The following is a 10,238-nucleotide window of genomic DNA, read 5'->3' as shown; positions in this document are numbered from 1 at the left end:
TTACATGTGGATTTAGCACTATTTGTCAATTGTTGATTGAAAACAAAAAATACCTTTATTGCTATGACCTTTGCTTTGACATTCCTTTAGGGAAGGCTAAAAACTAACTATTCTTTTCAGCAACCTCCATGTATAATCTGTAATTCCCGAGAGCCCAACACAGATTTTTTAGTGATTTTGCCCTATTTGTTGGACTTTTATTTAATTCAGGTATCCCAAAGTACATTTTCATAAACTCTCCTGTCAGTAACGATTAGACTGTTCCACAGGTAACTTTTCTGTAACATATGCATCTGCCTGGCTCCTTAAGCCACCTGCACTGCTTGTCTGGTGGCCTGAGCAGCACCGTCTACAAAATCTAAGACCTCTGCTAATATAGTCTGACATGAAGCCGACAAAATTATAAAAAAGCTTCTTTTAATTTATGGGAATTGCTATCTACAAAGGTTTGTAGGATTTAAAAAATGTACATTTTTTTAAAATGGAAATACGATTTTCTTGCCTAAAAAAATAGGCCAGTCGGGAATAAGGACTACATTTTTTTTACTCCCTAAAATTCCCATTACTCAAAATGTATGATTTAAATCACTTGCTAAGGGAAGCAGTTCCACGTATCATGTTCTCTTTTCCATCAAAATAAAGAGGTTTTGCCCTCCGACTGCTACCGGAAAATAGTTTTTTTCCCCCATGAAATGGTGTCAGGGATGGGAGCTGAGGCGCCAGAGAAAAGGCTGATGTGTCCAGGATGATACAATGAGGACATTTCGGATTCAAATCCAGCTCTCTTTGTAGTGTGTAGTCCTTCTTCAATTGCCATACCGAAATGTGAATTTGCACAAAGACTGGACGGATCAAAAGTCTGATTTAGCCAGTTTGCGAATTTAGCATGGTGGGTCCCAGAGTTCTCTGCGCCATATTCTATAACTACTGTGCGAGAAAAATGATTGAAAAGAGCGAAACATTGTTTTTGAGGCACATGTGCGACTTTTAGAGATGAAGTTGATGTTGATAAAACTCGAGATAACCACCAATGTACGCACTGTCACTTAGATGAGAGTCCATTCTGATGCTGTACTTGAGTCGCTGGTTATGCTATAGCTTTGCGCAGTGGCAGTATCGTAGCCAATGAGGTTTAACCGAGGCGCGATTATTGCTTATTGAAAACTTTACCCAATACCCCGCCACGATGACTTGAAATATAGTCGTTTTGGTAATTTTTGACAGTCTCTACGGAGACTGAATTTTCAAGTAAAAAGATAGATATGTGAATTGTAGACTTTCTTGGAGGAGAAAGGACATCGCTGACAGAGTGGGGAGGGTTGCAGGGACTTTAATGCCAGTCATCCACCATTCTTGCTGTCCTTGGCTTGGGGTGAACAACATTGATTGTGATTTCTTATGAGGACCTCTGTATGTTGTTACTGGTACTACACGTCTCCAATCTCAGTGTTGTGCCTTATGAGGACATCTGTAAATTGTCATTGGTACTGCACCGCTCCAGTCTTAATGTGATTTCTTACGAGGACCTCTGTATGTTGTCAGAGGTACTACACACCTACTATAAAATAAGTTGGGGGGCATCTACATGTAGTTAATTAGAGAGGTGCAGTACCACTGTCAACATACTGGTGTTTTGTGAGAAATCACATTCAGGCTCATTTTGAAGATCCCCGTGAATTGGCGGCAGGGAGCCATTACACGTAGACATACAGGTAGGTGGATCTCCAGCGCCAACGTTTGGTCATTTGCACGGCAGAAAGAAAATGTGCACGGCAAACGGCGGCAGACACACGTTGCCCCCGACAGACAGCATTTACAATTACAATTAACTGCTGCCTGATGTGGGAGCATGACAGGCAGCGTTTACAATGACATTTATGCTGCCTCCCATGCAAGCATGACAGGGAGAGTTTAAATGTAATTATAAATTGTGCCTGCCAATGGCAGGCAGCGTTTACAATGGATCCCTATGTTGTCTGGCTGCTTTAGGCTGGTGCATAAACTTGGCACACCCCATAGGGAGCTCCAGCATTTGCACCAGCATGAAAATGCATGCTGGCGCAAATGCTGCAGCATTTATATGGCGGAGAGGAAGGAAGGTGATGAAAACGCAAGTTGCGTGCTAACCCGCCCTTCTGCCATACAAAGGATAAAAAAAGGGGGCTAGAGTAAGCAAAATACGCAAAAGCCTTTACACAAGGCATTTACATATTTTGCTCATGCTATGCTCGAAAATGAGGCCCATTGAGATCAAAACAACTATATATACCAGCTACGTCCAAAGTCTGCAATTCTACATACAACCAACAGATGTACTCCCCATTTGTGCTTTTGCTTCTTTCCCCCTTGTGCTGTCGCTCCTCCCCCTTGTGGTTTTCCTCCTCCTCCTTTTGCTGTCGCTCCTCCCTCTTGTGCTGTCCCTCATCCTGCTTGCGCTATCCCTCCACCATTACTTGTGCTGTTGCTCCTCCCTCACTTGTTCTCTACCTCCCCCCAGTGCTTATCCCTCTTCTGCCCTGCGCTGCTGTTCCTTCTCTTTTGCGCTGTTGCCCCTTCCACCTTACACAGTCACTCCTTCCTAAGCACTGTCACTCCTTCGCCATCTATCGCTCCTTCCCCGTGCCCTGTCGCGCCTACCCCCTTGTGCTGTACCTCCTTCCCAACATTGTGCTTTCGATCTTTCCCCCTTGTGCTGTTGCTCCTTCCCCCTTTGTACTGCCACTCCTTGCCCTTGCCCTGCTGCCCCTTCCTCCCTTGCGATGCCGCTCCTTCCCTCCTTGCTCTGTTGCTCCTCCTCCAGAGCTTGGCAATGAACTTCGCCTCTCTGCTCTGACCAATTTCAGGGCGACTTTACACCCTGTCAGGGGCTGCTGGCCTTATCTGTGTGTCTCCCTAATGTGAGCTGGAACTGGATGCATTTTACTATGTGGAATTCTGAGGCTTAGTGAATCTAAATGGCCTATGGATCTACCTTTATTCAGAGGCCTACTTTATGTGTTGCACACCTAAAGGATGTTGAATATATGCACTTTGTGTCTTATATTTGCTATCTTCTAGTGTTTCTAGTGAATGCTTATATGACTACTGTGATAGAACAGATGGATATAGAACAGCCAGTACTCAGGATAGTTTGAAATGTCTTTATTTAGCTCTGAGACATAACTTATAACCAACTTCTTAACAGTTTCTCTCTTTTTGTTCTTCTTGACTCCACAGCTTGTTCACCAGTTTCTCCAGTACTCTGGATTAGACTAGGCACAAGGTGGAAGGATATAGGGTATATGTCTTTTGGGATTTTTCTCTCCTTTTTATAGTATTCTCCCTTACAGTCTCTGGTATGGCTGGAGAATTGACATATAAGGGGTTAAAGACGGTTTTGCTGTATAGTTCCTTTATTATTCGTCCCTTTTCGGCTCAAGGAGCCTTGTGGAGGTATTCGTACTGTTCTTTGGTTGTTTATCCCACACCCTTCTCAAATTCCCTTCTTCTCTCACCCTTTTTCCAGCGAAAAGTTTGTTTAAATAAAGTAAACCTTCTTACACACCCGCACAACTCTTCAAGGCCCAACAACAGTCTCTGATGGCCTCTCCTCTTTATACTCGAAACACACACTGTTCGTGATAATTCTTCTCCCTCTTCGCTCCGAGCCTGGAGCAACTCTATTCTCTCATCCTTCCTGTACGGTGTCTTGAAAAACCCCACCCCCCTGCAACGGTGGGGGCAGATTCAGCTCTGCAGCTCCTTACAGCTGATCTCTCCGCTCTGCCTGAGCCCCGCCTCCGCAACGGTGGGGGCCGATTCAGCTTCGCTGCTCCTCACAGCTGATCTCTCCGCTCTGCCTGAGCCCCGGTGCCGATTTCTTCAGCTGAATGAGGGGGCCGGTCTTAGGGCTTAGACATACCTCTTCATTCTTCGGACAGGCTTCACTTTGAAACTCGATCTTCGTATCGCTACCAGCTGTTCAGCTCTGTCAGCCTTCTATACGTCGGTTCCTTCAGCGTAATCGGGCTGTTCCCAGAGCTTCGACAGACCTCTCAGGTTCCGGTTGCCTTCACATCAGCTCTCTGTCAGCTTCCCTCATCAAGCGGTTGAACGGCGTCCTGTCATTCCACATTGGCCTCCTTATCTCAGCCTCTCATCTCGACTTGAACAGCAATAACAAACTTCACGTGATGCTGAACAGGAGCGTAACTCTGTTTAACTCTTGACAATCAATACTAGTATGCCCACTCATAGGCGGCTTCCTCTTCAGAGGGAATCCTTTCTTCTTCTCTCTTCTCATCAGTCTAAAAACAAAATCAAACATAAAACAAAAGTCCAGTATTAAAGAAAAGTACCTCGGTCAACTTCTCTCCATTTCTCTCCAACTCTCATTGGTCCACTCCCATGTCCTTGAAGAGAAGGCCCTCCCTTCAAGTCCCTCTATGACATCACTCCGCTATTACATCCCAGGTATTTCATTATTTAATTGGCTCTGAAGTAGCTGATCTTCCTCATCACAACTACTTAAAGCACTCCTTGTGTCTTTGTCTTGTTTACTTGTGTGTGCATGTCTGGTTAAGCCTACACGTTAGTTATCGTTGCCATCATCCTACATGAACTAAATTCTAAATGTATGTGTGTGAGTCTTGCTGGCTTCTATCTCACATCGAAGGAAGATTTTGGGAGTGCTGGTATGTCATTTTTCTGGGCTCCTGGCCTTCGGTGTGGTTTCAGACTCATCTTTTATGGGTTTTCTTAGTTTATATTTTCTCTCACGTGTGGGACGTTGGACATTCATCCCAACAGTTCTGTATTCGTTGTAGCTTCCTCAGGAGGTATTCTGGCATTTCGAGATAGATGATGTTGGCGTAGTCTATTCTAGACATGACGTGAGAGATGCCGGTGAGTGTTCTGTATGTTAAGGAGAAGAAGGGAAGTATTTTCTTGATCGTGTGTAGGTGGAAGAAGCATTTCTTAACTAAAGCGTTGACTTGTGGTTCTAGTGTTAGTTCGTTATCCATTAGGATTCCAAGATTTTTTACCACTTTGGATGGTTATGGGGGGTTTCCCAGTTCGGTGGGCCATGTGATGATTAATCAACAGGTTGTTGTGTGCGATCATGATTTCGGTTTTGTCTGGGTTAAGTTTAAGGCTGTTGGTGATCATCCACTTGTTTAGCTCAGCGTGGCAGTCTGTGAGTATATGGGTTTGTTCTTTGCTGGTGTTGATTTTATAGATGATTTGAGTATCATCTGCGTAGTTGAAGCAGATGAGGCCATGATTTTTGATGAGGTTAATTAGGGGGGTCATGTAGATGTTGAAGAGTAACATGGACATCGATGAGCCCTTTGGGACTCTGCACATTGTTTGCTGAGGTGCTGAATTGAATGGCGATATCCAGGTTGTTTCTGTTCTGTCTGATAAGAAGGATTTCAGCCAGAGGAGATCTTTGCTGCCGATCCCAATATCTTCTAGTCTTTTGATGACTGTCTCGTGGTTGACTGTGTCGAAGGTTGCTGAGAGATTGAGAAGTGTTAGTGCTGAGTTGACATTGGAGTCTGCGTTGGTCTTTAGATCATCTGATATGAATAGTAGTGCACATTCTGTTCCTCTCATGGGTCTGAAGCCTACTTGTGCCTGATCTAACAACCATGTGTTTCTACATATTCCAAGATTTGGTAATAGATGTTGCTTTCTAGTAGTTTCGCCGGGTATGGGATATTTGAAATTGGTCTGTAGTTGGTTAGGTCTTCCATGTTTCCTGAGATATCTTTGAGGAGTGGCTTGATGTAGGCCGATTTCAAAGCTTGTGGCATGGTTTCTATTGCTAGTGATTGGGCCTGCTGACTTGCGCTGGGCCAGCCTGGGCCGGCCTGGGCAGTCACCCAGGATGCCAAATTAATATAATTTACATAGGGTGTCATAGCCTCCACCATGCTAGCATGGAGGAGTCTTTAAAAGCTCCTTTGAGCTGGCGGGCAAGCGGCCGTGGTGCCCCATGTAAAATAAAATGCTCCACCGTGCTGGGCAGCAGCAGTGGCACCCAACTTAAGTGAAATGCTCTGCAGCAGCATCCAACTTAAGTGAAAAGCTCCTGCCTGATGGGAGGAGCTTTTCACTTAAGTAGGGCGCTGTTGTTATCCAGCACAGCTGAGCAGCGTTTCAGTTGCTAAGGGCGTTGCTGCCACGCCAGCTTGGGGGAATGTGACATGCTGGAGGAAGGAGTTGGACAAAGGAGTGGCATAGTGTAAACACTTCTTCAACACATAATAAGCAAAAAGGCTTAACACTGCCTATTCTGAAGGGTATTCCCTAACTAAATAAGGAAGACTCAGGTGCTCATCATCAGGGTGGTTGTCCAAATGAAAGTCCTGTCCTCCGTCCAAAACTACCTAACTCTAGCCCTAACTATAAACAAACAACGTAAAGTATACCAGGAGAATGACTCCCTTCTCCTGGTTCTCCAGTATTCACCTGGGTGCTTGTGTTTAAGAAGTCTTAACTAAGAGTTCATGTTCCACAAAGATGTAGAACGTAACTAAGAGTTTATGTTCCACAAGGATGTAGACTACCAGGAGGATAACTCCCTCCTCCTGATCCAATAGTTAAGCGATTTGACAATATCCTTGGAAACTGTTGCCCTAATGCCTGAATCAACAAAACTGTATTTGGCTGAATCAACAAAACTATCTTGGAAAACCAGAAGAATTACTCCCTTCTCTTGGATCACTTGTCTTTTGATTAGAATTTTTCTTAACAGTCCTTTATTAGACTTTGTACTTCTCTTTTTCCAGAGTAACTGTTCCCCAAACTTCTACTTTTCATGGTTGCACCACATTTGGATCAATTTTGTACGAAATTCTACAATGTGGAAAATTGTTCCCAAGGCTTACTACACTTTGCTTACTGTTACAATGAAGATTGGGGTGAGGGAGATTACTCACAAGTCTTTGGCTATCTTTGCCAGAATCACTGAGATGAGGGAGATCACTCCAGAGACTTTTATTTATTTGTATTTATTACATTTGTTACACGCCAAGACCCGGAGGTATCACAGCGAGGTTACAGACAGCTTAGAATAAAGTTAAATACAGTAATATCTGTTAAAGACAATCGTGAACGATATACAGTGGTTTACATTTATACAGCGTTGCTAAGTTAATTCGTACAATATATACATTTGTGGCATGAATATATGAGGCAGTGTTTGACAGTATTTGCAGTTAATAGGATGTGAGTATTATTGATATTGGTTGAATAGCCACATTTTTAGCAGTTTTCTAAAGGCTGTGAGTGAGTCTTCTTTTTTGATGCTGATCGGGAGGGAGTTCCAATGTTTGGGGACTCTGGATTTGCTATAATGGGGTGTTGTCGTTAACAATTGGTTATAAGATCTGAGCACTCGGGCATGTTCTTTTCTCACAATGGCCTTGTTCAGCTAGATGCATGCTTTTTCGTGATGGCATTTGAATGTGATGCATAAGGTTTTGTGGTCGATTTTTTTTATGCCTAGGGCAGCTCGTAATACTTTGTTTTGTATGAGTTGGAGTTTGTTAAGGTTGGAATTAGAGGTTTCAGGTAGTAGGACATTACAATAATCAAGCTTGGATAATATCAGAGCCCTGGTAAGGGTGATGCAGTTAGAGGGTGTCAGGGATTGCCGGCTTAGTGCTATTAGTTTGGCGGTGTAAGCAGTGGTAGAAGAAAGTGAATTTATGTGTTTTGTCACGGTGAGGTTGGCGTCAATGTAAACTCCTAGTGTTTTGACTTGCTTGAGAACAGGTATCATGCGTGATCCTGGTGTAGCGCACTTATTTTGGTGGGGGAGCCGACGATGAGAATCTCTGTCTTCTCATCGTCAAGGCAGAGACTGTTGAGTGCCATCCAGTTTTGTATTATGGCATTGATATTGTTGATGCTCAGTGTGTCTTGGGTGTAGTTCCCGGTGAGAGGAATGAGGATCTGGGTGTCATCTGCAACGTTTGTGTAGATGACACCCATATTGTCAAGAGCTGAAAAGAGGAGTTTAGTGTAAGCATTATACAGTGTGGGTGATAGGCAAGATCCTTGTAGTACACCAATGGGAACTGGAATGGGATCTGCTGCTTCTTTCCCTATAGAGACCCTGGAGGTTCGTTCGTCTAGGAATGATTTTACCCATGAGGTGACGCCCTTGGAAAAGTTGAAGTCTTCGGCTAAAGTGGAACAGAGTTTATCATGATCCACCAGGTCGAACGCTGCTGAGAGGTCCAGTAGCAGAAGGATGCAGAGTTTACCTGTGTCCCTGATGGAGTCCATCTGGATTTTTAGGTCCAGGAGGGCCGTTTCCGTGCTGGGGTTAGGCCTGAAGCCAGATTGGCGTTTTCCCAGGAGTTGATTATGTTCTAGGTGGGCTTGGACCTGAGTATCGGCTATTTTGTCTAAGATTTTTAGAAGAAGCAGGACAGTCGTTATTGGTCAGTAGTTTGTGGGCACGGTGGGGTCTAGGGTGGGATTTTTTAGCAGTGGGGTGACCCAGGCTTCTTTAATGCTGGTTGGGACCCGGTTGGTGTTGAAGGACGCATTGACGAAGTTGGTTATGATGGGGGCAAGAGTATTAGCGCATGCCTCAACTACTTGCTCTGGGGCAGTGTCACCTTTGCAATTTGAGGCCTTGAGTTTGGTGATAGTGTCAAGCACTAATTCTTGCGTGACTGGGGTAAAGTGGAATAAGGGGTCATTGTTCTTGTTGGGGGTTTGCGAGAGTCGCTAAGAGTTGATTTATCAGCTAGTGCTTGCTTTTTTAGGGGGATTTTATTTTGCAGGAGGGTGATCTTAGCAGCAAGGGCGTCTTGAATGGTAGTGCACCATTCTTTGCTGGAGTTGGTGATTTCTGTGGTTGGGGTGGGATTTTCCAGTTCTCGTAGGATAGCAAACAGTTCTTTGGAATCTGAAGCAGTGTTGATAATCCTCGTGTTGTAGGTATTGGCTTTATGATTAATGATAGCAGTTTTGTAAGTTTTATAGACTGTCTGGTAGGCTGACAGCGATTCAGAGGAGGGATGTCTTCTGTGAGTGTGCTCTAACGCAGTTTTGACTCTCCTTAGTTTGACTAGGTCATCGTTGAACCAGAAGCAGGTTTGTTTGTCTGAGCGTTTTGCTTTAGTGATAAGGGGGGCTAGGCGTTAATGTATGAAGTGAGACATTTATGGTAGGAGTCAGCAAGTGTACATGGGTTGTCACTGGTGACTGATATGGTGTCTAGTGATTTGCTAAGTAGTGGGACAAGGTTATCAGGCGAGAGCTTGTGCAGATTTCTCATTTCGTAGGTGTTGGTTGTGTTGGTTAAGCAGGGAGTTGGTTCTTCAGAAGTGAGTGTGAACTTGAAGTTGTGGTGATCAGTCCAGTCTAAAGGGGTGATTGAGTCTATGGTTGTGTTAACGTTGAGGGATAGGATCCAATCGAGGGCTCTACCTTTGATATGGGTGGGATCGTTCACCAAAAGAGTAAAATTCATATCTTTCCATGCAGAGTGTAAGGCTTCTGCTTTAAGGTCTTGTCGGTCGTTGAAACCGAGATTCATGTCTCTTAGGGTGACACATTTGCTTTTAGGTTTGATCAGTGGAGCTAGCAATAGAGGGATGTCGGTATCAGACTTTGATAGTCTGTATAATAATGTTCCACTTTGCTTCTTCTTATAATAAGTACTGCAAGGAGGGGGACGAATCCCATGTTTTAATTCCACTTGGTTCCTCTTGTGACTAGTTCTGAGATGAGGGGGACCCCCCAAAACTTTCCTCACTTTGTTTGGTTTTACCACAATTCTTGAGATCAATCCTGATGTCTTGATTAGATGTGCTGGTATTTCTGAGATGAGGAAGATTACTCCAGATGCTTTGTTCAGTTTTACACCAATTATTGAGACAAGGGAGATAAAACCTGAGCCTTTGATTAGCTTTATAACAATTACTGAGATGATGGAGATCACTCTTAATGCCTTGAACAGCTGTACAACAATTACTGAGATGAGGAGATCCTTCCTGATGCTTTAATCCACTTTGCAAGAATTACTGAGACAAGGGAGATCACTCCCGATGCTTTGATCAGCTTTATAACAATTACTGAGGCGAGGGAGATCAATCCCAAAGCTTTGATCAGCTTTAAAACAATCATTGAGATGAGGGAGATCCCCCCTGATGCTTTGATCAGCTTTACAACAATTATTGAGATGAGGGGGATACCTCCTGATGATTTAATCAGCTTTACAACAACTACTA

General features: G+C 44.0%; 1 non-coding gene across 1 annotated transcript; it reads left to right on the top strand.

Moving 5' to 3' along the window:
• The first annotated feature begins 1,096 nt into the window (after positions 1–1,096).
• On the top strand, positions 1,097–1,236 carry LOC138512816 (U4 spliceosomal RNA). Its single transcript, XR_011281531.1, has one exon. It is a non-coding gene; the product is annotated as a U4 spliceosomal RNA (small nuclear RNA).
• Positions 1,237–10,238: the final 9,002 nt, after the last annotated feature.

Source organism: Ambystoma mexicanum, chromosome 6p (assembly GCF_040938575.1).
Source record: "Ambystoma mexicanum isolate Mex_15411 chromosome 6p, UKY_AmexF1_1, whole genome shotgun sequence".
Classification (NCBI taxonomy): Eukaryota; Metazoa; Chordata; class Amphibia; order Caudata; family Ambystomatidae; genus Ambystoma; species Ambystoma mexicanum.
This window is presented reverse-complemented; position numbering and strand designations above follow the sequence as displayed.